Here is a 24077-nt window from a genome sequence, read left to right as displayed (position 1 = left end):
ACATCCTCTGCAATGTCTGGAAGCCTCACTCTGCACAGCTCTGCCAAATCTCACCAGTATCATCCTGAGAATTAGAACTGAATAATTGCGAAGCCAAGCTGCAGTGCCAATAATCAAACTGTTTAGTTTCAGCATGTTTATAAGCCATGCACTGGCTGAAGCGTGCATTGCCCTACCGTGACCTTTTCATTGTATCATATGGGTAGAGAAAGAAATCTCACTGATTCATCCTTACTCATGTATTCATCCTTTCTTGAATTGCTAAATCTAAAATATTATAACACTGTAAATAAGAAAAAAAGAATCATGAAAACCCCAGAGATATATTAGAATAGTACTGACAAGACAAATATAGAGGCTTAACTAAATATTGTTGTTGATTTTCATTTACTGTTTTGCTACTGAATTTAATTGAAAATTTTCCCTAATTTATCAAGTTATTAAAAATCTAAAATTATGACTGTTAGGTTATCAGCATTTATTGTTTAATTTGTCCACAAGAAAAATATTCAATACTTTCTAGCTTTACTGATTCAGAGTCTTATACATATGATTAAAAACTGATGCACAGCATTACATGGCAAACAGTGTCTACAGTAATTACACCACATCAAGGTTGCTTCTGTGCTCAAATGTGATTGTTTTTAATACTGGTTAAGGATTCCTTTCTCTTTTGAGAAAATGTGGCCATTATTACATACATTGCTTTACTGCCTTGTTTTTGGAGCTCTATGTTTACTAGGGATACTTAGTAAACTTCTAATTTAGACTCATAAAACTGACAAGCTAATTCCTCGTAGTGGGTATGGATGTCAGCAACCTTGATACTAGGCTTTTATGTGAGAATATGGAACTTAAAAGTTTGCATCCTTTTACACCTTTACAGTGCTTGACACATTCTTTACTCAGGAAAGTTTTTTGTTTGCTTGTTTTTTAATGTCAGTAATTTGCCTGAGGACACTTGACTACAAACTTCCCAAGGCAATGAACCATTTCCAGTTTCAATTTCTGTTAAAAGGCTCTTGTAAATGAATTAATTTTTTTCCACTGCCTTTAACAGGATTTTGAGCAGACCTGGAATTCTAGGCATTATCATATCCTTTATATCCATTTTTATATCCCTACTGCCAGTTTTCCACACTGCTGAAAAACATCTGGAAAACTGAAGGATACCTAGACTGCTTTGCTGAACTTGGACACCACATGATTGAATTTATAACACATTTCCTTCATTCATGGTTGCATGATGCTTGAGGTTAAATACACTATGACTCAGACCCCTTTACATCCCTGTGTTTATGCATGTCATAAATGCAACACAAGTAAATTCTCTATGACATTGATAGGGAAAAAAAAGCAACAACAACAACAAAACTAAATAGTGCAACTCATCTGCCTTTAGTGATCCTCTCTGCCTCTACTGCCTAGTTTCTGTAAGTATGTTTAAAATCAGCATTTCTTGTTTTTTAGATGAAAATCTTTTCTTTTGGTAATTTGTACTTGCTTTTCTGACAGAAATGTGTGCATGTAGTGTAATCCTGTACAAAATGTACAAAATCATTTATAATTCAGTGGGACAGAGCCTCGTATAAAAGTCTTCCAGTGTGGATTACTAAACTATCTTCCAAGACATTTTTTCCTCATTCTCTATTATAATCAAGGATATGATAAAGGAGATGAAAAACAAAGCATATAAAATTAACGACAAGATTATAAAAATATTGAAGTGGGAATGGATGGGAAAATGACAGTTAAGTCGTGATCATGTCATTTCTTGCTTACCACTAGTGTTAATCTTATCTAATTTTGGATAAGAATATATTTTTTCTGCTGTAAACTGTTTAAGCAATTGCTTTGTTTTCTTTTCATTCTCCCAAAACGTAGAGTAGAGGTCATTTTTTAACATCAGCTACATACTTCCAGTGGGACCAATTTCTAGAAACTGAAGTGCCTGGGTGCTGTCTCTTTTGTAAATGTCAAATAGCTAATAGCAGCTTTCTTCTCTGAGTCAGAAAGTTCTTAAGCTTTTGCTAACTCTACAGCTGGCTCTACACTTTCCTGCTGTCAGAGAAATTAAGTTCTCTAGAGGAAGGCACAAACATCCTTTGCTCTTTTTTATTATGATGATTATTATGTAGGTGTTTAGAAACAGTAATAGCAGCTTACTGCTTTACTGCTGTTGAAAGATTCTTCAGAGCCAAGACAAAAAAAAAAAAAAAAAAAAAAAAAAGGATAGTTTTCTCTAAATGCACAACAGAGCCAAATTAAAGATCAAATAGTCTGCCTGAGAGCCACACACATTCTTTATGATAGTTTGAGAGGTTTTATAATTCTTAAATTTCCCCTGTTAGTCACAAACACTTAATCTGACACTTTGGGTCCAATTTATTCTTGTGGATGTCACTTGAGAAACATTAGTGCCTTGACTTAAAAGTTGGTTGCACTGGAGTTGCTTCATAACCTTGCAGTCACCACAAAAATATATGCTCATATAAATATATTACTTCAGAAAACCTTGTATTGTTCTTGCAAACAGTGATATATGCTTTCTTCCCACATTCTTCTCAGCGGTTAGCTAGACATGCAGTATGCTGGAACACCCTACTGCACAAAGACAGCTGTGCAGTTTTAAACCTCAAAAGAGTTATCTTTTGGAGTTCTTAGATTGTCCACATTTTGATATCTAGATTTCAGTGACATGAATGAATTTGCCATCAAATATTTCGTGATAATATAAAGTTGAACTAAAATAATAAGGATGTGATATTGCAGCATCTGATGCAAATTGTTTATTACAGGTTCTAACATCCTTTATATACATTCACAAGTTTTCTCTTTTAGCTGTCAAACCTGCCTTTGAATGTCTACAAAACATTCCACAAACACTCCTTGGTGGTGCATGCAGACACTTATCCAATCACATCCATGAGTTCTTCCTTGCCATGTGCTCTTCCTCCAATCAGAGTCATTATCAGGCAGTCCTCTCATGGAGGTGTCCTTTGTTCTCAGAGTTGCCTTTCCCTGCCATTTATCTTGCTCCACAACTTCTACTCTGAATATTCTTTCTTGTATTCCCACATGATATACTACAAAATTGAACAATTTTACCAAGTCTACAAGACTATGACAGTTTTCATGATAGCTGGGATAACAGCATCCTGGGCTACATTAGCTGGAGCATTACCAGCAGACTGAGGGAAGGGGATCCTTCCTCTCTGCTAAGCATGGACTGGAGGCATGAAGCTGCAGCAATCTTGCCTCTGTTGGGATGCTGCAGCGTTTGAGGCAAGGACTCACATGTGAACAATCCAAATCGTTTATTACAAGTTCTCACATCTCTTATATACCTTCACAAGTTGTTGTTTTCTAACTTTCCCATCCGCCCTTACAACTTTCCCAACCACCTTTACATGTCAACAAAGCATTCTACAAAACACTTTTCAACTGTCCATGCAGGCACATATCCAGTCAGAGCTGTGAGACCCTTCTTCTCCTTCCAGAGGTGTCCTTGGTTCTCATGCTGTTTATCTTGCTCCACAGCTGCTGCTCTGGACAGCTTTTCTTGTATTCCCACAGGCTGCCAGATTCATCCCAATTCCCTGACACCTATCCAACGCAATTTCATGAACAGTTTCTGTTGGTGCAGTCATTTTTATTTGGTTTATTACTCGGCTCATACACACAACCTGAGAGCATTCAATGTTACCAGTGAGAAAATGAGTTCTGTTTAAGAAAACATTTCTGACAGGAATGTAAAGTAATCTGAAATATATGTCTTACACTCATTCACTGGAACTTTTTCTAAATTTCAGGTCTTATTGAAATCTGTATATAAAAAAGTGCTATGTTAAAACTCCTAATGAAATGAGAAGCTGTCACATACTTAATTATTCTGAACTGGAATCCCCTTTCCCCTAAATTTTTTGAATGCTTTTCAGCATAAATAAAAATCCACTTTTCAGTAGGTTTCAATATTGTTATGAAAAATAAATCAGATTCTAAAAGTCAAGCTTCTTCCTTTGTTTTATATTTATTTATAATTGAACAAATATATCATATATGAACTCAGCCCTCCTTGTCCTCTATGTTTGCTCTTTCTGCAGTCACTGCTTTTCAGTAACATCAAGATAAAACTTTTTCATTTATAGATTTGTCTCCACTACTTCCATTTAAGTTTTTCAAAGGAGCGTGTACTTTTACCCTGATGAATTTACAATCTTGTCCCTCTTCCTATTAGGAAAGCCCAACTTTCTATTTAATTAGATTTGTTTAATTTTGCATCAAGTCAGCAACAGTGGGGAGAAAAATAATGAGAAGATGTATTTCCAAGCTGAGAAAATGGCAATTCTGTCTCCAGAGAGGAGAGTGGAAAAGAACCATGTCTTTCACAGAGGCAAGATGTCACCTCAGGTTGCTGCTCTGAGAATATCCAGATGGCTTCCTATGCCTTTCTTCTTTATTACTTTCTATCAGGTCATCCTCAAATAGATTCACTGCTCTATTTTTAGCTCATTCATTATTCCTCTTCATCTCCCTCTGTGGTGATAAAGGGACAGGTCTGGTGTCAGTGGAAGCAATTTGAAATGAATAGATGTGTTAGCTGACCTCTTCACAGCCACACGACAAGACAACATTTAATGCCACTATTTATGTTCTTCACACAGGATTCAAGCTCTTAAATGATTTCAAGACAAAACTATCATTTGGAGGTTACTGCTGCAGCTTTTTGTACACTACTGTTCTCAAAACTGTAAAGTTGTTTGTTGCCAAAAATATGGGTTTTGGTTTTCAGGGATTGCCAGTCAAAAGAATAGTAAGATTTTCAAGTATGACTAAAAACAGGTAAGGCTTCAGTGCAAGATATTCTCATAAAAATTACTTAGAGAAAATAAAAAAAAATCAAATATGCATCATCTTTGCTTTGATAGCCAAACAGTTTGTGCAGTGTAATCTAATTAGATTTGTGTGAGAAAGAATGAAAAAATACTTGATGTTACATATATAGGAATGCAAACAAATAAAAACCGAGTTGTTTTCAGTAATTCCACAACGACCCAGTCTGCCAGTTACCCACATTCAACCAGAGATAAAAATTTGCAAAGGCTTTACATGCAGTGCAGATCTGTTAACCTGTTGCCCTCAGGGCACACATTCATTGACTTCTTCCTGTATTATAGAGTTTAATATTTAGTTAAGCTTTGGCCTACTTCTAGTGCATTAAAAAACAAAACAAAGCAAAACAGAGCAAAACAAAAAGCAAAAACATCCAGATTGCCTATTTCTGTACATTTCTCAAATTCTTTCATTCTATTTTCTCATAATTCCACAAAGTTTGTTCAACTTGATTATTTTCTATACTTTTCCCGGAGAGGGTTTTAAAGTGTCTATGGTAGGTAAGATATGTAACATTCTCATTTTTGCTAAATAGCTCAAGAGCAAACTGAATCTTGCTCCACGTGACGGCTGGGCTGAAAATTTTTACTTTTGATCTGGGTTACAGTAAAAATGCAGTTTCCAGAGAATCACATGTACGTAAGGAGAAATTCTTTGAAGTAAGCATGCCAGAGAAAATCTGAGTATCTGATAGGAGATCCAACCGCAACAAGCATGTGGAACGAGAAGTCCAGTGAGACCCCAGTGTATCTTTCAACAATGACAACCAGCCAATTGAAGTGTGGCCAAAAAGAAGCTGATAACGAACGGGAAGTTGCACTGTACTTGGTCAATGTGAATTTGATAGAGAGGTTCTGTATACCAACAACTACAACAGAAAACCTAAAAGATTAAATGAAGAAAGGGAGGCAGAAGAGGCAAAAATCGGCATAGTTTAATGTATATCAAAACCAGGAGACTCTAGTTCTATCATTTTCCATGCTTACGACCTAGTCAGTGAAAGGACACACATCACTAAAATGTGATTCTGCCTACCTCATTTGGTAACAATATGCGCAGGTTGCTCTGAAAGTAATGACTCCTCTTTATTTCCACAGAAATATCAACAACTACAAAAAGCAAAATAGAACTATTTGAGAGAGAAAATTATCAGCTACAAATTACTATTCCTCAACATAGTCACCACCACTATTTGGTTCATATGAATGAGCTGTTCTAGACACTCGTCATTTAATGGACGTTTTAGATTCAAGAGACTGTAACAGAAAAATGCTAGAAAAAAAAATCACATTACAACAAGCTGTCCCCACTTCCTAGGTTCTGCTGTCTCTTTGTGGAAATGACAGATCACACATCTGCAGGACTGATACTAATAAATATGAATGAATGAATGACATTAAGCCGACCTTTTATTCCTCATCAGATTCTAACAGTTGATGACAGTATTCAGAAGTCATGGAAAATATTTCAGAAGGTTGAAAGTCTGCCATTTTTTCCCAAGAATATCTGTCACTTAACATCTTCTGTAGTAAAAACTATCCAAAGCCTAAGAAATCACAATGACAGACAATTCTGAAGTAACTGAATGTACACTTATTATTATTTACATACTAGATTGAGTACATATATTAAGCATATAAAATATTTGTTATATTTATTTGAGAAAAAATAAAGTACAGAAATGTTGTTATTAGGTAATTTCACTTTTGGGTGCTTTCATTTGGAAGGGAAGCACTCTAAAGTCATGGGTGGGAAGAAATGGAGGGAAGGGTGTACAGTAGCCCATATTCCACAAAGTAACTTCAAATAGAAGTCAGTCTTTTTGCAAGACACACAGACTCAGAGAAAATCCTGAATACAGGGCTGGCAAGAACTGTCTTCACTGCAAGGATTCAGAATTTTTACTAACTAGGATAAAACTGTTTTGTTGTTTGTTTATTTTACAATATTATTTCTGCCACTGTCCATATGTGTTTACATATGTGTATAAATACCTGTTAAAGAGACACGTGGCTGTATTTCTTCCCTTAAATGTGAACAGCTTACTTAAATGAAGGAGCTCTCAGACTTTTTCAAATTAACCATAAGCTACTGCTAACATTTTCATAAGTCAGTTTCCCAATATGTGGTGTTGAATGGGCTTAGACACAGGATAATCCTTGCTTTCCATTATCTCAGTAGTGAGATATGTAGTAGATATACCATTTCTTCTCTGAGTAAGGTGGCACTTCTTATCACATGATGAGTGTCATGTAATGCTCTCTTTCAGTATGAGAAAGGAAAGAGTCAGGTTGGTCCTGTCAAGCCGTGTCACAAAAATGCAACATTGCTGTTTCAGATTTCAGATAATTTTCAAAGCTGGACATCCCACCAGTGCAGGTTAATCAAATATATCTGAGCAAACACTTCTTTATCTGAGAAATATCAGTTCATGAGAACAGTTTCTACTTGTTGAGTCTTTCCAGAAGCCTCCTTCTATCCAGGAGGTATACCTCTGATGGTATACAGCAGTGTATAATATCCCCCAGAAAAACAATTATACAGTAACATTTACTAACCACTGCTCTTTTATTTAATCTTTTCAACAGTGCTGTCCTGCAGTGCACTTTCTCTCCTTTCTTTAAAATAAATAAATAAAAAAAAATAAAAATAAAAATAAAAATAAAAATAAAAATAAATAATTTGGGATTTTTTTCACCATTATGTAAAATTGAGCTGTACAATGCAACATTGAAGAGGGATCATATCCAGATGTGCTTTAAATGTTTCACAAATTTAACATACTCATACTTTGGAGTCTTTCCTGCTGAGACAATGCAAACACACAAAAGCACACAGTGCAGAACACCCAAAGACAACACTATAAGAATAGAGTATGAACTCATAAAACAGCAACAGGATGCAACATCAGTTATTAGAAAAACATGAACAATGTCATAAGGTGAGACAATTAACAGAATGCATCAGTTTCATTAAGCCACATTATCATCAATCCAACTCCATCCTTACTGTAATAAAGAAAAATTATAAAATTTATGGATGATGTTATAGAAAGCCTTTGTGTTTATTTTGGTTCTTTTTTTTTTTCTTAAATAAATTTTGAATTTTGCTTAGGCAAAGAGGCGAGATTGTGCAACAATCATATGAAAAAGCAAACAATGTTATATTAATGCATATAAACATGACCAGATGATCAAATTATGTTCTTTTTCATGGCACTGGTCTGTAATCAAATCAAGGCTGTTATTTTTTTTTCACATTTACAGAATTATTGACACATATTCTGATCTTTGCCACCAATCAAGAAAGTGTTTGCCTGAGGTGACCTTTTTGTTAAGTAAAAACTGCTTTGCACTCTGTGTGTCTATAAGCATCTGCAAAGTATATTTTGAACACTATTTTAACCATAATCTTTTTGCTTCTATTTGTAATTACCATTATTTTTCTTTCTTTGTATGTGTCTTAAAAAAAAATTGTATTGTACTTCTTTTTCCTAACTTAAGAATGTCACTTTTGAAGATGATGTTTCTCATTCTTGCATTGTAGTGCTTTCATTGATTTGCCTAAAGAACAGAAAGCTGAATTCCTCTGTTCTTCTTTTTTAGCAAAACTTGTAAGACAGTTTCTGATTAGATTAAAACTGGAATTTACAGCTGCTGACTCAACAATACAATCTTTATTTATAGGGAGAAAGAAAGAAAGAAAGAAAGAAAGAAAGAAAGAAAGAAAGAAAGAAAGAAAGAAAGAAAGAAAGAAAGAAAGAAAGAAAGAAAGAAAGAAAGAAAGAAAGAAAGAAAGAAAGAAAGAAAGAAAGAAAGAAAAGAAAAGAAAAGAAAAGAAAAGAAAAGAAAAGAAAAGAAAAGAAAAGAAAAGAAAAGAAAAGAAAAGAAAAGAAAAGAAAAGAAAAGAAAAGAAAGAAAAGAATGAAAAAAAAAAAAAGAGAAAAGAAATAAAGGAGAAAAAGTGTCACCAAAGATACCCTAAAAGCAGTGGAAAATGAGAGAATTTGTCAAAAATGCATTTGTGGCTCTTTAATCCCACTGAAACCAATGCAAAGGTAGAGTCTCCTCCAGATCTTAACTTGGTTGCTCTGATCCATTTTCTGGAGGAGTCTCTAGCGCTTCAAGAGCTGTGAGATCTGCTGGGATATTACTCTCATTACAGACTATACCCTGGGGCACACCTATAGATTATTCTCTCAGCTCTCTTAAAGCTCTGTTTTAAGAAGAATTAATTATCTGCTGAGGTACCTCTGTCTTTTCAGTGAGCTTAGGATGATCTGAGGGCAGCTACCTTTTCCAAGAGTCCTGCCTTTTTGGTAAAATGCATTTGGAAAGATCAGTCTCACTCCACATTCATAAAGTCTGTATGTGGTAAAGATAACCATGACTGGAGATTCATTCAACTTCACAGGCAGATATAATTTATGACCTTTTATCAGAAAAGGTCATTAAAGTCTCTTTAACACCTCTTTGAACAATTGCAGTATATTTTATACTGGAAAAGAATTTTTGCAATCATTATCTTAGCCTTCTCTCCCAAAACTGTCAACAGAGAATGATGAAACCTGTTTATTAAACACCGGTATTTAAAGAGTGGTTTATGAACAGCATTAGGAAAGAAAATCCAAGCCATAAAATATTCTCATGACTCTATAAAAAGAATGGACTTAAGGAGTTTGTAAAAAGTGTACTTTTCTGTAAGCATTTTATAGTAGCCTGATTTCTGTATTGTCCTAAGTAAAACTCCAAACAAATTTAATTCAAAAGGAAACATAACACAGTAGTTAATTTTAAGGGAGAAGATACATTTTATAAATGCTGGAAAACAAAAACAAAACCAAAAAAACTAAAAAGCAAAACAACAACAACAATAAACACATTATATTTGTGTACATTTAAAAATAATTTGTATTAATTATTCTGAAAGAGCCTGGCTTGTAAGTGTTATTCTGAGCCTTTGCGTTTATTTAATTCAATTCTCCTTTAATAGCAGAAAGCATTAGAAGAATTGGTGCAAATGTTTACATGTGAGATTGTATTTTGTTTTGTTTTGTTTTGTTTTTACTTAATTACTTTAATTAACATGTAATAATTTCTGTCTTATTGAATTAATGGATCTATAATGATGATACCTTAAAGCAATGTGATTCATTCATTGTCTTTTTGGTATCTCTGGTCCATTTAAATGCTTATTTAGTAAGTCTGTCTTTTTACTATTACACATTTCAGTTGGATGCCTTTGCAGATTCTTGTTAATTCCAAGTACATTCTGACTGTAATGACTCCTGTTTATTTCCATGGAAACTACAACAGATGCTAAGAGCACAATAACACTAGCTGATAGATGAAATTCTCAGCTACAAAAAACTAGCTTTCAACATAGTCACCACTGCTAGCTGATCCATATGGGTGATCTGATCGAGACATTTGGCATTTAATGAAGCGAAAGATGTGCATGACCATTCAGAACATGACTTGCCTATCACATTGCTGTCACCACTGCCAAAATGTACTACCCACCCTCACTCTACACACATTCACTGTTTGGTCTGCATAAAAGTTCAGCAAATATCACTGAATGTCAATTGGTGTAATTTTTTGCATGTGAAGGAATTCAGTTCCATACTTCTATTTATTAAGCACTTCCATGTTAGACAGCATTTAGCCGGACTGCAACAAAATGTAAGGAAATATTGTTGAGAATGTTCAACCTTTCCTGCTATCCTCTGGTGTTGTGGGTCAACATAATAAAATAGAAGGCATTAATTTTGGAGCAGCCCTTGTATATGAAAAGAGACTCCACTGACAACTCTATCTTAAGGTAGACTCAGTGCCAACTTAAATAAGTATGCACTTCAACCATCATTTTTATTTTTATTTATTTTTAAAAAGATCTGGTTTAGTTTGTATGCAAAGCAAAGGCGATAAATACTCCTATGGCTACAAAAATGCATGAGTAGGTCAGAATGAAAGCAAAGTTAGACATTTAAAAGAAAAAATACATCAGAATGCATCTATGAAGAAGGAAAGAATTATTCATTGAAGGAATCTATCCTGTTGTCCTACTGTGACAAAAGTACTGCAGGTCCTACAGTTATGAACAGATTAGATTAGATTAAACTAGGTGATAACAAATTAAATAATTACTATTTATTTGATCCGTCAGTCTGCTGCTACAATGGAATATAAACTTGTGTTATATTTTAGTGGTTTTTTTGTTTGTTTGTTTGTTTGTTTGACATTTTTACTTCCCATTCTAACTTAAGTACAAAATTAGTGTCAGAAAAGAGACTGGTTACCCTACTGATGTCGATTCTAGAGCCTGTCATTCAGAACTGTTATCCATTGCCCTTCACTCAAATAGATCACTCAATTCAGTGAAACTAGAAGTATTGCAAAATAAAAATATTTTTCCATTTGATATAGGAATGAGGACATTTAGATTTGCCAACATGCTGTATAAATTACTTAGTTGTAATAAATTGTCTTTTATATTTATATGAAAGCAATAAATCTGCACAACCTGACAATTACGTACAATGCCTACTGTGTTAATGCTTTCCACTCACTGTTCCCAAAGAACTGCACACCACATCAGCAAGTACCTGATGTGGCACTAAGGTGAGTGCAATGTAAAATTAATTAATATTTGACATTCATTACAGCTCCTGACAATAATTCAGTTACAGTCTTTTAGAAGGGCAGAGGGGTATAGCTATCTGGTTACAATCATTGCAGTATTGTGAAAAAAGGACAGATGAAATATTATGTTTTAGATTTTGCTTCTGTTATATTGATAAACTATATAATAATTCCAACAGTGGGAAACTGGAAAAAAAAAAAAAAAGTTTTGTTTTGTTTTTGCCTGAATTTGATAGTTCATTCTGCACACAATACTTTTGGTTCTTTCAGGAGAAACACCTTGTTTTGTTTAATGGCTTGTAAAATGATGCTTGTGATCTTGCCCCTTATCACCAATGGATCATGGGATCATCTGAGATGAGCTGAGAACAGCAGATGTATTCCAGGAAGGTTACAAATGCACTTCTGTATCAGCAGGGGATGTGTTGTACACTCCAGATTGGATATGGAAAAAAAAACAGAAATCTTGTTCTTCATCAAAGTTCAGCTATTGAAGTACTTGACCGTGTTACTTAATGTGATGACCCTGACATGTTTACGCATCCAGATCTCACTGGGGGGAAAACGAGAATGCAGGCTTTTAGTGAGATAAGGGCAACATGATGACAATCACTCCTCTTTGTTCTGTCCTCATACATCCATATACCTTAATTCAAGGAAAACTCATACTAGAAATTGTGGTGTGGTACATGAGGATTTTCTGTGTCAATATATGATAGGAATGGAATGATATTTATTGACATTTAAGAAGGCCAGTTATTCTAATCCCAGGCTGACTTTATCTTACACTGCCTAATAAAAGTTAGAAAGCAAACTTAAAATTTTATCTTTCCAATAATAAATAAAGGAGGTTTGTTTTGTTTTAACCTACTTCTCAATTCATCATATAGATGGCCATAAAAAATAGATTTTCCTCTATGGCTTCTTAAACAAGAGACAATGCCTTTCAAAGTGTGGGATTTTTTATACAGAATTTTTCTCTAAGATAAAAGAAGAGGAAGGAGTATTTACGATACTTTTTTTCCTGTAAGATTAAAAAACTACTCAGATAAAATCTTCCCCTTTTTCTGTCTTTGCCTCATTTTTTGCCAGATGAAAAAAAGAAAAAAATCACATTATCTTGACTTTAAATGTAGAACAATCCTTTAAATCCTCATTATTCTAAAGATTACAGAGATTACAAGTCTATACAGTATTTCCTGAAAATGGATGTGAAGAATTCAGAAGAATTTATCTAAATAAGGGGCCGAAAAATATTTCTTTCAAACACTGAAAGAAAATAAGGGAAAATCACATAGGATTTTCTGCTATCCTGTCCTCAAAACAATATGGTAAGGATAAACATGAATAAGAGGACTTCAAGTAGGCTACTTAATAGAAAATATGCTTATCTATATGTAACAAATACAGCTGCACTTTCAAGGGTACCCCCGAACTGGAAAGATACAAATCAAACTGCAGATTACTTTTTGGAAGTTCAGGCTTTATATTCTAAATACTCATCTCCTATAAAATTCTGGCTTTTGCAGTTTTCCTTACTGCAGTCTATGATCACTTAAGTTCAGGATCTGCTTTTCTTTCATAAAGAGATGAGATCTTGGCAGTAAACTTACTAGAGCAACATGTAGTTGTTGCCCCTTTTTCAAAACTGTTTCCAAAATTTGCTTTGAAGAGTGTTCTAACAATCAATCCTAACAATGTTTTAATTTGTCAAATGTGCTGCTTTTATTGGAGTAGTTTGCATCAGTATTTTATTCAGGGAGTACTATTCACACTATAGCCAAAAGCTGAGTTGAGTTCTTCACTCAAAGTACATTTAGAAGAAAGCAGTGATGAAATGTGTGTTGATTTTAGGACTGATGTCTACTTTCTAACACAGCAATCAGGAATGCCCGGCCAGTGTCTGAAAATACTCTGATTGTGGAACATCTGGATGCTTTCCATTGTGCCAAAGAGCAGAGAATGGCACTGTGTAGCATTTTTGTTTTGTTTTGTTTTTGTTGGTTGGTGCTTGATTTTTTTTTTTTTATTGTTGTTGTTGTAGAAAGAAGTATACTATACCAATACTTTTTATTACTTTTCAGAAATAGCAAGTTGTTGCTTTTTCTTTTTTCCTTCTTTTCCTTTAGATTCCTTTTCTTGATCAACTGTAAGATAATATTTTAAGGAAGAAGAAAAAGGGATAGAAGATAAAGTAGATTGGGTTGCTCTGCCTATGTATCAGCCTGTATAATTTAACTGTGCGATTTCTAAACAAACCAAGAGATAGAAATCATAGAAACAAAAAATTCTGACCACCTTTGTGGAATTATGGAATAAGGATTGGTTAGAGACCAAAATTAGATCTTACTAAGGAAAAGCAGTGATTAATTCCTGGATAGTTCTGGGGAAAAATCAACACATAGAAAATGCTGAGCTGTTGATAATATATGCTGACACTAGAATATTAAAAAAAGGAAAGAAAGAAAAGAAATGGCTAGCCTAGTATTTCAGCAAGGATCTTATTAGAGATACCTAAACACCATCAGTAGAAAATGAGCTGCCACTCATTCTGCAGCTCATGGGAGCTTTAAAACAATATGCTCTTTGAAAAAAGTGTCATAATTCTGCCAAATCTACTAGTGCTCCTTCTGAAAAGACATCTAGCTTTCAGAATTGCATGTCTGTTTGAAAAATTGCCATACTGCAAAATGATTTGAAATTTAGAAGTGCTATATACAAAGCAGATGAAATATAAAGTCAGTTTGTATTTCCATCCATTAAACAAATGTGATACAGGTATCAAATACCTTTTTTTTTTTTCTTCTCACTTTACTTCCTAATTTTCTTAAAAAAAAAAAAAGAAAAAGAAAAAGAAAGAAAAAAAAAACAAACAAAGAAAGAAAAAAGAAAGTGTAGGAATCCTGAAAATCAGTAAAATTAAGACATTTTCTATTCTGTTGACACATGGCTGTTTCTTATATATGGAGCCATTTGATATTTCATTATGCTTGCTGGGTACTTTTATTCATAAATTGTCATCGTTTGGGGTCTAAATGGATTTATACCTATGAGTATATCTTTTGAGTATTTTTCTTTGTAATTTTTCATTGGAGTTGGAAGAGATTATTAGCAAAGTGCTAATAACACTGTGGTTACCTTTGAAAAGGCAGCCCCTTATCTCAATGACTAAGCTGAAAGCTGAAGAGGCAGTTTTCTCAGGGAAGATTATAAGGAAGCAAAAGAATACCTGCTGAAGGGTTTAAAGGATTTGAAGTCTTTCAAAATAACTAGTTGACTAAGAAATCTAGAGCTTTACAAATGGAAATCCTTAACACTGATACTTGTAAAAAAAAAAAAAAAAGAGGAAGAGAGAGAGAAAAGAAAGCACAAGGAAGACAAGGAAGAGCTCTGCACAGGCCTTAAGATGTTGAAATGAATGAAAAAAAAATCTAAAAAATTCATGCTTATTGAGATTGAGTTTTTCTGTAGAAGCTTTTTTACTTTTTCAGAAACCTATATGCCACCTGGCTTTACCTGAGTTATCTGTGGTTGTTTAGAAATTCTTGGAGATCTCTGGTCTCTGAGCAGGCCTCTGATCCAATAAAGATTTCATCTTTGTTTTGCCCTAGAATACATTAAAAATGAAATGTAAGAAAGTAACTTTCAGAGTCATCATTTCGGTGGAGGTCTGAAAGCAAGGGCATTCAATTTCCCAATTTCTGAGAGAAGAGTTTCAAGATGCAGATGGCTAACATGCAGAGTTCCATCCCTGTGAGCAGGGGTACTTGACAGTGGTCCCACAGCCCAGGATGATGTTTACATGTTCACAGATGCCGCTCCAAAATGAAGTAAAAACACGTGGGATTCTGTGATCAAATTTTCACGACCTGATGAGGTATGTTCTGAGATAGCTTAATTCAATATCATAATAGTGAACAACTCTATATAATATGTAAAATTAATTTGCTCAGTAGTCCTTATCAAAACTACTCTATGCTTTGTGAAAGCAATATTCTTTGAATAAAATGCCTGCATTTACTGACTATCCAAATATCTTCTAAGTATTCATGTTTCTTTCTACTTCTTCAAGACACATTAAGCCACGATTTGTTGATACATCTGTATCCAGGAATTAATTCCAACTAAAGCTGCTTTTTGTTGGAGTAACAGAACTACTGTCTATGTCTTCCTTAGAAATGATCTGGACAATTGGATTCTTCTTTCTTATTTAAATGCGTCATAACTACATGATCTGCAAGGATGAGTTAAGGTGGTTAAGTATGCAATTTTCAAATTATATTTAGCTCTCTTTTAAATGAAATGAAATACTGATTTGTTTTTAGGAGGATATCCAGAACACATCCCTCCTGAACACGTCAAAAATACTTACAGAAGCAAAATGCAGAAAAGTTGCAAGTAACAGACTAAATTATGATCATTACAAAAATAAGTGAAAAAAAAGCAACTGTAGTGTTCCAAGTTGCAGCAGTAGAACTGTTTCTGTCTGCTTAATAGTAAAAGCATAACAACCAGGCAATACTTCTTTAAACTTTTGTTACCTCTGTTAGGCTTGGCTTTTTCCTCTGCTCTAAGAAAATTAGCTCTTTGTCTACAGAAATTAATGATTTTCATTTACTCCAAAGACATTAAGTTCAGATCTTGAACAAAGGATCTAACAGCACCCTAATTACTGTTCAGTATCTCATCTATATGTCAAAGCCTATGTTTTTCAAAAAGTATGAAGACTAGAAACTCAACTGCTTGAAATTATTATTTAAGGCAAGACTTGGTTCTTAGACTTACTGAGAGTAATTTTACTACTTCACAGCATTGTGTTTTGAATTGTGACTAAACTATGATAGAGGAAGTAAAATTCTTTTAAAAAAATACAACAAAAAACTGAGTCTTACAAGACTGAGTAGAAGAGTACAAATAATCACATCGACAATGAAAAGTTTCTGTAAGGGCACATCTAGAATAGCTGCGAACAGAAGTTTCTAGGACGACAAATATACTATTCTTTACCTTTCTCACTGAAGACACACAGCTGTTATGGAGCAGGAGTGACTCCCTGGAGAGCTTCATACTAGCTAAGGGTAACTGAGAGGAATGTAAAGCAAAAGGAAAAAGAATTCGTATTTTACACCAATGTCTGAAGCAAAATGTAGATGTTTCAATTATTTTGAAATGCAAATGAAAAGAGTAAAATTTTTTGTATTGATTTTCAATACTATTAAAATATGCATTTGAATTATACAAATGTTAAAATTTAGCAAATGAATCAGTTCCAGGTATGTGAGGTGCAAACACTGTGCCAAGCTCCATACAGACTTTTTATGAACAGCTATTTCTCCCTTTCCATTAAATCTTCATGTGGATGGTTCTGATATATATTTCATCCCATAAACCCTTATAATTCTTATTTCCAACTGAATATAATTAAGGTTGCATGGAGATTTTTGTATTTTAATTTTATCAAATTTAAACATGCAAGTTATTATTATTATTATTTCTGATTTCATGTACTCTTATAATTACCTTTAGATTCTCATTAATAGAGTTGGAATTCTGTCTAAGGCTTTGAAGTTAGGTCCTACAGCAGGTGTGTCTAGCCTGTGGCTAAATGTTTATGAAAACCATACAGTGGATCTGAGAACAATGAAGCAGTGGGTGGTGGGTTTCAGCAGTGGTGACAGCAACAGTGGGTCACTTCCAATGGTATAGATTGTTATGAGAGCATCATGTAAGCTCTTGTCTCTTGATGGTACAAGTGCAACACTGTAGTTGAGAATTTGCTCTATGAAACTCTGTTATGATGCTCTTTGTATCTATTGCAGTTTCCATGGAAATAAATAGGAGGCATTACCTCAGAATGACCTTCATTTTTATATGCGGCACAAGACAATTCCTCAGTGCAACCCAGGCAAGCCAAAAAATTGGACATCCATGTGCTACACATCAATTTTTTTCCTTCGTTTTCCAAAATAATTTATATCTTATTAAATAAATGAAAATTAATTGCAAAACGTTTAGGAAGGTAAACCTGTTCAGAAAGTTTCATGAAACTGTCAGATCTAAGATGATAAAGGGAGCCAGTTGTCCACCAGTATTTAAAGTAGTTGTAAGAGCTTTTTTTTTTTTTTTTTTTTTTTTCCATTTCCTTGGCTATATTGAGTTGAAGAGACCTGAAGATAAAGAGCTGAAGTTAGTATTCAGGCTGCCCTCATATGTCCAACTGATCATATTTTTCATCTGACTTGATATATTGATGAAATAGTACCTCACTAGATATTGAAACAAATAAAATGTTAACTTGGTTATGCATGCTTTCCTCAATTTCTAGTTTTGAGACTAGGATACAAAAACTTATTTACATCAGCTACCCTGTAACAGATCTGTACATGTTGAATGAAAGGAGAAATATTTTTCCCTTGAGAGGTTACTGGAAGCAGCTTTTCAATAATACTCCCTCCAGAGATATACTGGTAGAAGAAGGAAAGACAAAAATTCAGCCATAGTATTTCCAAAGTTAGCAAAAAGAAAAAGCTAGATCAAAGTCCATCACTATAATTGGGTATCTTGCTAGATTCAGAAGGCTTTGGATTAGACTGTAAAAAGTGACCGTAACGGAGAGGACAAATTAGAGTTAATAACATGAGTAAGATGTCTCTTGCAGATTATGAAAACCAGTTACAGTCAAGAGACTGAGAGAAAGAAAATCCAAATCAAGCCTTTCAGATTGTTTTCTGTTACAAATCATTAGACAAACTAATGAGAGCTCTATATAACTTATAAAATTCTTCTTGTTTAATAAAACTGTCAGATGGGCAATCTTAAGATCATTTAAAATTTGGGACTTTAATATTAAATTTTACCTTATGATGATATTATAAATCATTTAAAACAACAGATACTTCTTTTTGTTAATTTAACAAAATTTCTTCTCAGAAAAAAGATCCATTTTGGTCAGACAATTTCACACTACACTCTACAGACTGACTTTCTGTACTGTTCATCCTTTTCGTTCTTGGTTTCAAGGGCCAGATATAATTAATTATAACATTTCACTTGGGATCAAGTCACAATCACATTTCTCCTAGTCATAGGAGTTAAGTTACTCCAAGAGATTTCTCAGTCACCTCTGGAAAACTATTTGGAAGGCACCAGAGTTGTCAAATAAAATAGTAAATAAAACCATTTAAAAAGGTTTGGAAGGGAGTCATGAAACAACTGTTTATTTTTGTTCCAAATAGAGAATGCACATTTTTACTGTGGAGAAAAATCTATACTAAGATTTTTTTTGTTTGTGTTAGTCTTAAGCAGAAGCAGACAATTTAACTGTTTAGGGTCCCACACTTCAGTGAGTTCTCATCACTTCTTTTTCCTTCCAGCTGGTTGCACTAACTGAATACCAACTTCTCAGTAGTGCTCACTCATATGTACATGATCATCTGCCTGTGTATGGCAGCTGATACATTGAATTATATTCCTGAAAGATACAATAAGACACAGTGAGGTATAAAAACCCACAGACCTTAAGTGAGCTTTGTTTCTGAGTAGAGGGATAGAAAGCAAATGCAGTACAATGAGCATTGGACTAGGGAGGTAGATGCATGGGAATGTGGTCAAAACTAAACTATGTTCATTATAAGAAATACACAAGAAAGAGTGCATTTTCTATGAAACTCAGTGGAAACTACACTGTGATAAAACTCTATTTACTAAATCTAGACAAATTACACTTATTTAGCAAATCCAACAGCAATCATATTAGTGTAAGATCTTTCACTAGTATACCTATATTTACTTAATTGTTTGAGCTACTGCTGAACTTGAACCTGTTTATAGCATCTATTTTTTTTCTTTAATACACTTTCCAAAGAAGTTGTCTTTCAGATGTGATCAAGTCAATATTAAGTCAGATGAAAGCTTCATAGAAGCATAAATGTACAACAAACCTAGTGAATTACTGTATTCTTTTGCAGCTCTAAAACCCATCATTGTCAGAGATGTTTACTTGCCTTTATTTCATTGAGCCTCTAGTGAACTGTTTTGAAGAAGCTGTTGAGAATTTAAATATTAAAATACTCCAAAGGACCATATAGAATGCCTAGAATGCCTAAGGAGCTTACATTTACCTTGGACTGTTTTAAATGAAATATAAAATAGCTGTTTAAATCACAATTACATAAAAAGTCATTCATATTTAGCCCGAGAAATCAAAAATATGTATCTGTAAAATTTTGAAAGCAATAAATGTGAAGCTTTCTTTCAATGAATTTTTGTAGAGGAAAAACCTAAACTTTTGGGACACATTTGCTTGTGTATTATGGTATTTCAACACATACTGACAGTTTGGAGTGTTTGGCAAACCTATTTTTCCATAAAAATGGTGCTTGAGTTTTTGAAGATACCTGGTCCCAAAACCTGAACATGGAAATTATATTTGTGCAGTGCGACTCTTCCCCCAGTAAACACTTCCATAGCTATATCACCCACTTTCTGACACTGAAGACAGCTAAGTTAGATCTCTTGTGAGAAAAGAATTTTTTGTGTTCTAATAGGGGCACCTATGATTGGAGGTAGTGGAAGGCCCACAAAAACACGCGAATTCTGCAGTCTAGAGTTGTTGCTTTTCCTGTTACATAACCCAACTCACTTGCAGTTATTGACCTTATAATTTCTTATTTGGGCATATAACTTCATGCACTAGTGTGGTGCATAGCTTGGTATAGCATCCAAACTCCCTTCCATCTGCTTACTCTTTTTTTCTCCCAGTGGGACTGGGAGAGAAAATTGGAAGAACAGGAATGAGAAAATTCATGGGTAAAGACAAAACAGGGAAATCAATTACCAATTACAGCTGCAGGCAAAACAGACTCAACTTGGGAAAAGTAACTTAATTTATTCTCAATTAACTTAAATATTTAATTACTGATTCAAGTGATGGGAAACAAAAATACAAACATTAAAACAAGCCCTTTCCTCCCTGCGCATACAGGTTCAACTTCACTCCTTTGCTCCATACTGCTCCTATTATCACCACAGGTTAAATCAACTGGTTCAGAAAGAAAAAGGGTAAGCACACTGTATGACAGTACATCATAAATTCAGACAATGAAATTTCTCTCAAAATTATTTAGATTTCAGCCATAATTATCAAACAAAAAATCTCAGATTCTGGGACAATCCCAAGAAGAAACTTCTGAAATGTAAGCAGTCAAGACTAGACTCTCATACAAAGTGTCTACAAATACAGATTGATAATAAATCTAGTGAGGGGAACTGTGGGCTGATTTGAGACAATCTGTTATGTTTCCAGGATCAGATGTACACACCACATATGCACTAGCAGTGATGTTTGTGCTTCAGCCAACCTCTGGCAGACTTGGGGTTCACTCGGCATCCTGCTGAGTGACCTCCCCTCTGATTTCTGCCAGCTAGAAACCACTTGGAGAAAATCAGTGATTTTATTGATTTAATCCTGCAACACTTCAGTACAGACATAAGGAAACCATGTAAATGGAAATGAAAGTAGCATGCTGAACCAGAATATAGGTTCATCTACTGCTGCATGAAGCAGAAAACAGAAGGGTTTTGTGTTGCAGTTCTCAGTGGTCTGAATTTCATGAACTAATGAGCTCAGAGCATAGTGATGAAGCTCACAGGAGCTTCACTTCTCAGAAGGCAGACATTAAATTATGAATAGGAGCATGCCTTGTTTGAAAACAGAAGGAGAAAATAATCCTTTTATCTATCCCTATCCTTTTTTTCCTCTTATACCCCACTTTCCTTTTATCCTTTTTCTCTCTTTCATTTGTTTTCTTTCAGTCATAGATTTGCAACTGGGGGCATTTGTGCTGATTCTTATCTCAGAGGTACTTTATGCCCACAAAATCACCTTCTGCTAAATAAAATTATATTGTGAATGTTAAGAGCAAAAATCACAGTGTGTAATGTTCACACTGAAAAATAAACTATTTGCGGAAAGGGAGAATAAAATCGTTTAGCAATTGTTTAAGCCTATTATAAAAGAGTGGTAATTCAGTGGGACAATGAAGTAGGCAGTGATCTACAGCCAACATTACACTTATAACATTATTAAGTGGACATCTGGATTTTATTCCCTTACCCAACCTATTGGAGCAGTAACCTCAGTTACTGTAATACTGAGTCTCCCACTAACTCCTGTTGTTTGCCTCTGCCACCAGCTGGTGCTGAGTTGCCTACCTTCTAAACAGATCACATACAAAGAAGGAAAAAAACAGTAAGAATCCACAATAACTTCCATTAGAAAATTCTTATGATAAAGTGAGTTGAAAGGCTACCTAAGAGCATGTCTATAGGCAGGAGTTGGTCCATCAACAAAGCTGTGTAAAAAGCAGGTCTTGTTTAAGGCTATTGCTGACACTTAAAACTATTTCCCAGGGGTAATTTGTGCTGAGCCAAGACTGTCATTTCTAGTCTCCCTCAATGGTTATGTTAGCAAGGAATCTAGAAATCCTTGGAGGCCATTGTCTTTCTGAATCTGTCAAAACCTTTTACCAATAGGTTGCAGAAGGGGACACAAAACACATGGGATGGTTTTATGAAATTCATTCCCATAAATTCTCAGTTCCCTCAGACTGTTGAGACATCATCAGCCCTTGTTCACTCAGCTCTGTGATGGTGTCTTAGGGAAGCAGACACCAATTTTATATGAGTGTAACAGATACTGTACTGTAATAATATACTACTATTCCTTGAGTTCTTTTATAGCAATTGTTCTCCTGGGTTTTCAAATGGTTTGTGACATCCTTGTGATCTGAGTTTGCTCAGAGGACTCCAAGCAGCCTCTGCTCTTGTTGCATAATCTATTTGAACACAGCATGTACAAATAAAAATGGTGGAATGAACGATTAAAGTGACCTACAATATTTCAGCTTCAATATGATGTATAATCAGGAATATTTCATCATCTACCAAAAAGAATTATATTCAATCAAATAATACGCATGCTTTCAACAATATATTTCAAAGTAAGAGAAACAAACCAGCAGACTTTTACTTGAATTCTATTCATTCTATACAGTATTAAACAAATAAGCATGGAAAATCAAACAAAATATACTTTTCCATTAGTGTAGTTTGAAAGAAAAAGTTGTTGATTTTCTCACTCAATTAAATATATATATATATCACTGCAAGTAAAACAACAAAAACCAAAAAACAACAACAAAAAAAAACAAAAACAAAACAAACAAACAACAACAACAACAACAACAACAAAAAACAGTCAAAATGAAGGAGCATTTATTTCCCTCCCTTTGCTACAAAAGCACAATCTTTAAGATGGGTTTTAAAGAAACAGATGATATATTATCTTGGGTGTCAAATAATACTTGGTCCCAAAATTCACGGTCTGGAGAAATAAGGAACAAAATAAATTTTAACTGCTCTCTGTTAATGCAAATCTAAGAACAATTCTTCATTATTTTAGCTACATTCGGATCTTTTCTTTGCCTTAGGGAACACCATGGTTAGATGAGCAATGTAACTGCAATTAACTAACTTATTAAAAAGAAAAACAATTTAAACAAAGCAATAAACATAATTTCATTACAGTGGGGTTTTTTTGTTGGTTTTCATTTTTGTTTGTTTTTGTTTGTTTTAGTTGTTGTTTTGTTTTGTTTTTTGTTTTTTGTTTGTTTTCAAGGAACTTTTCAGGGGAATTTCAGCTTTGCACAGCAAGGATGTAACCAATCAGTAATGAAGCTGAAGATGTATTCCCAGCAGGCAATCACACACAGACCACAGATATATACCAAATATATAAAAGTTTTGCTACACCAGTCAGACGTTCAAGAGCACTCGGAGAAACACAAAGAGCATCATCAGCTTCACCTTGCTCCCTTCTCTGGCTGGACAGGGTGGAGATCTACTAGTGAGAACATGTATAAACTTAGGTACAAGGTGGATCCCTCTAGGAGCTGAGCTCATATAGCTGTTTTTGAATTCAAGTTTCATCTGTTGTTGCAATCAGGAAAAAAGGGCCTCTGAGGCCACAGTCTCACTGCTAGCTTCAAATACAGACCATTACAGAGACACATGCTCAGCTGGCCAGGAAACTCCAGGTTCCATAACCAACCCTTTGTGCTCTCGCTTCTGGAGATATGCAGGTGCACTCATATCGGAGCTAGCTCTGGGACACCCACTCACCCCCTTGCACCCAGGCACTTCACTCACTCAGAAGCTGCCCTGGCTGGTTGTTCTCTGGCAGCCACAAACGTACTTGTACTTTCTCTTGCTCCAGTCGCTGGCACCATAGAGACATGAGCCCTCTGCCCCATGATTTGGTTCCAGCTGCTGTGCTCACACCATGTGCATGTGTGCACAAAACGGAAGCTCTCACCCAGAATAGATTTAAGAAATTAATAAGAAAACAGGGTGAACTGCAGTGACAAGGAGCAAGGAGTGGTCATATCAGCATACTGAGCAGCAAACTAGTTATAACTGGTCTGCTTCTATCTCCAGAAACCCTTAGTTTCCTGATTCACCTAAGCCCTTATTTTCTCCCCA

The sequence above is a fragment of the Excalfactoria chinensis genome, chromosome 1 (genome assembly GCF_039878825.1).
Source record: "Excalfactoria chinensis isolate bCotChi1 chromosome 1, bCotChi1.hap2, whole genome shotgun sequence".
NCBI classification, from domain to species: domain Eukaryota; kingdom Metazoa; phylum Chordata; class Aves; order Galliformes; family Phasianidae; genus Excalfactoria; species Excalfactoria chinensis.
The sequence above is the reverse complement of the archived record's forward strand: the minus strand, read 5'-3'. Positions refer to the sequence as shown.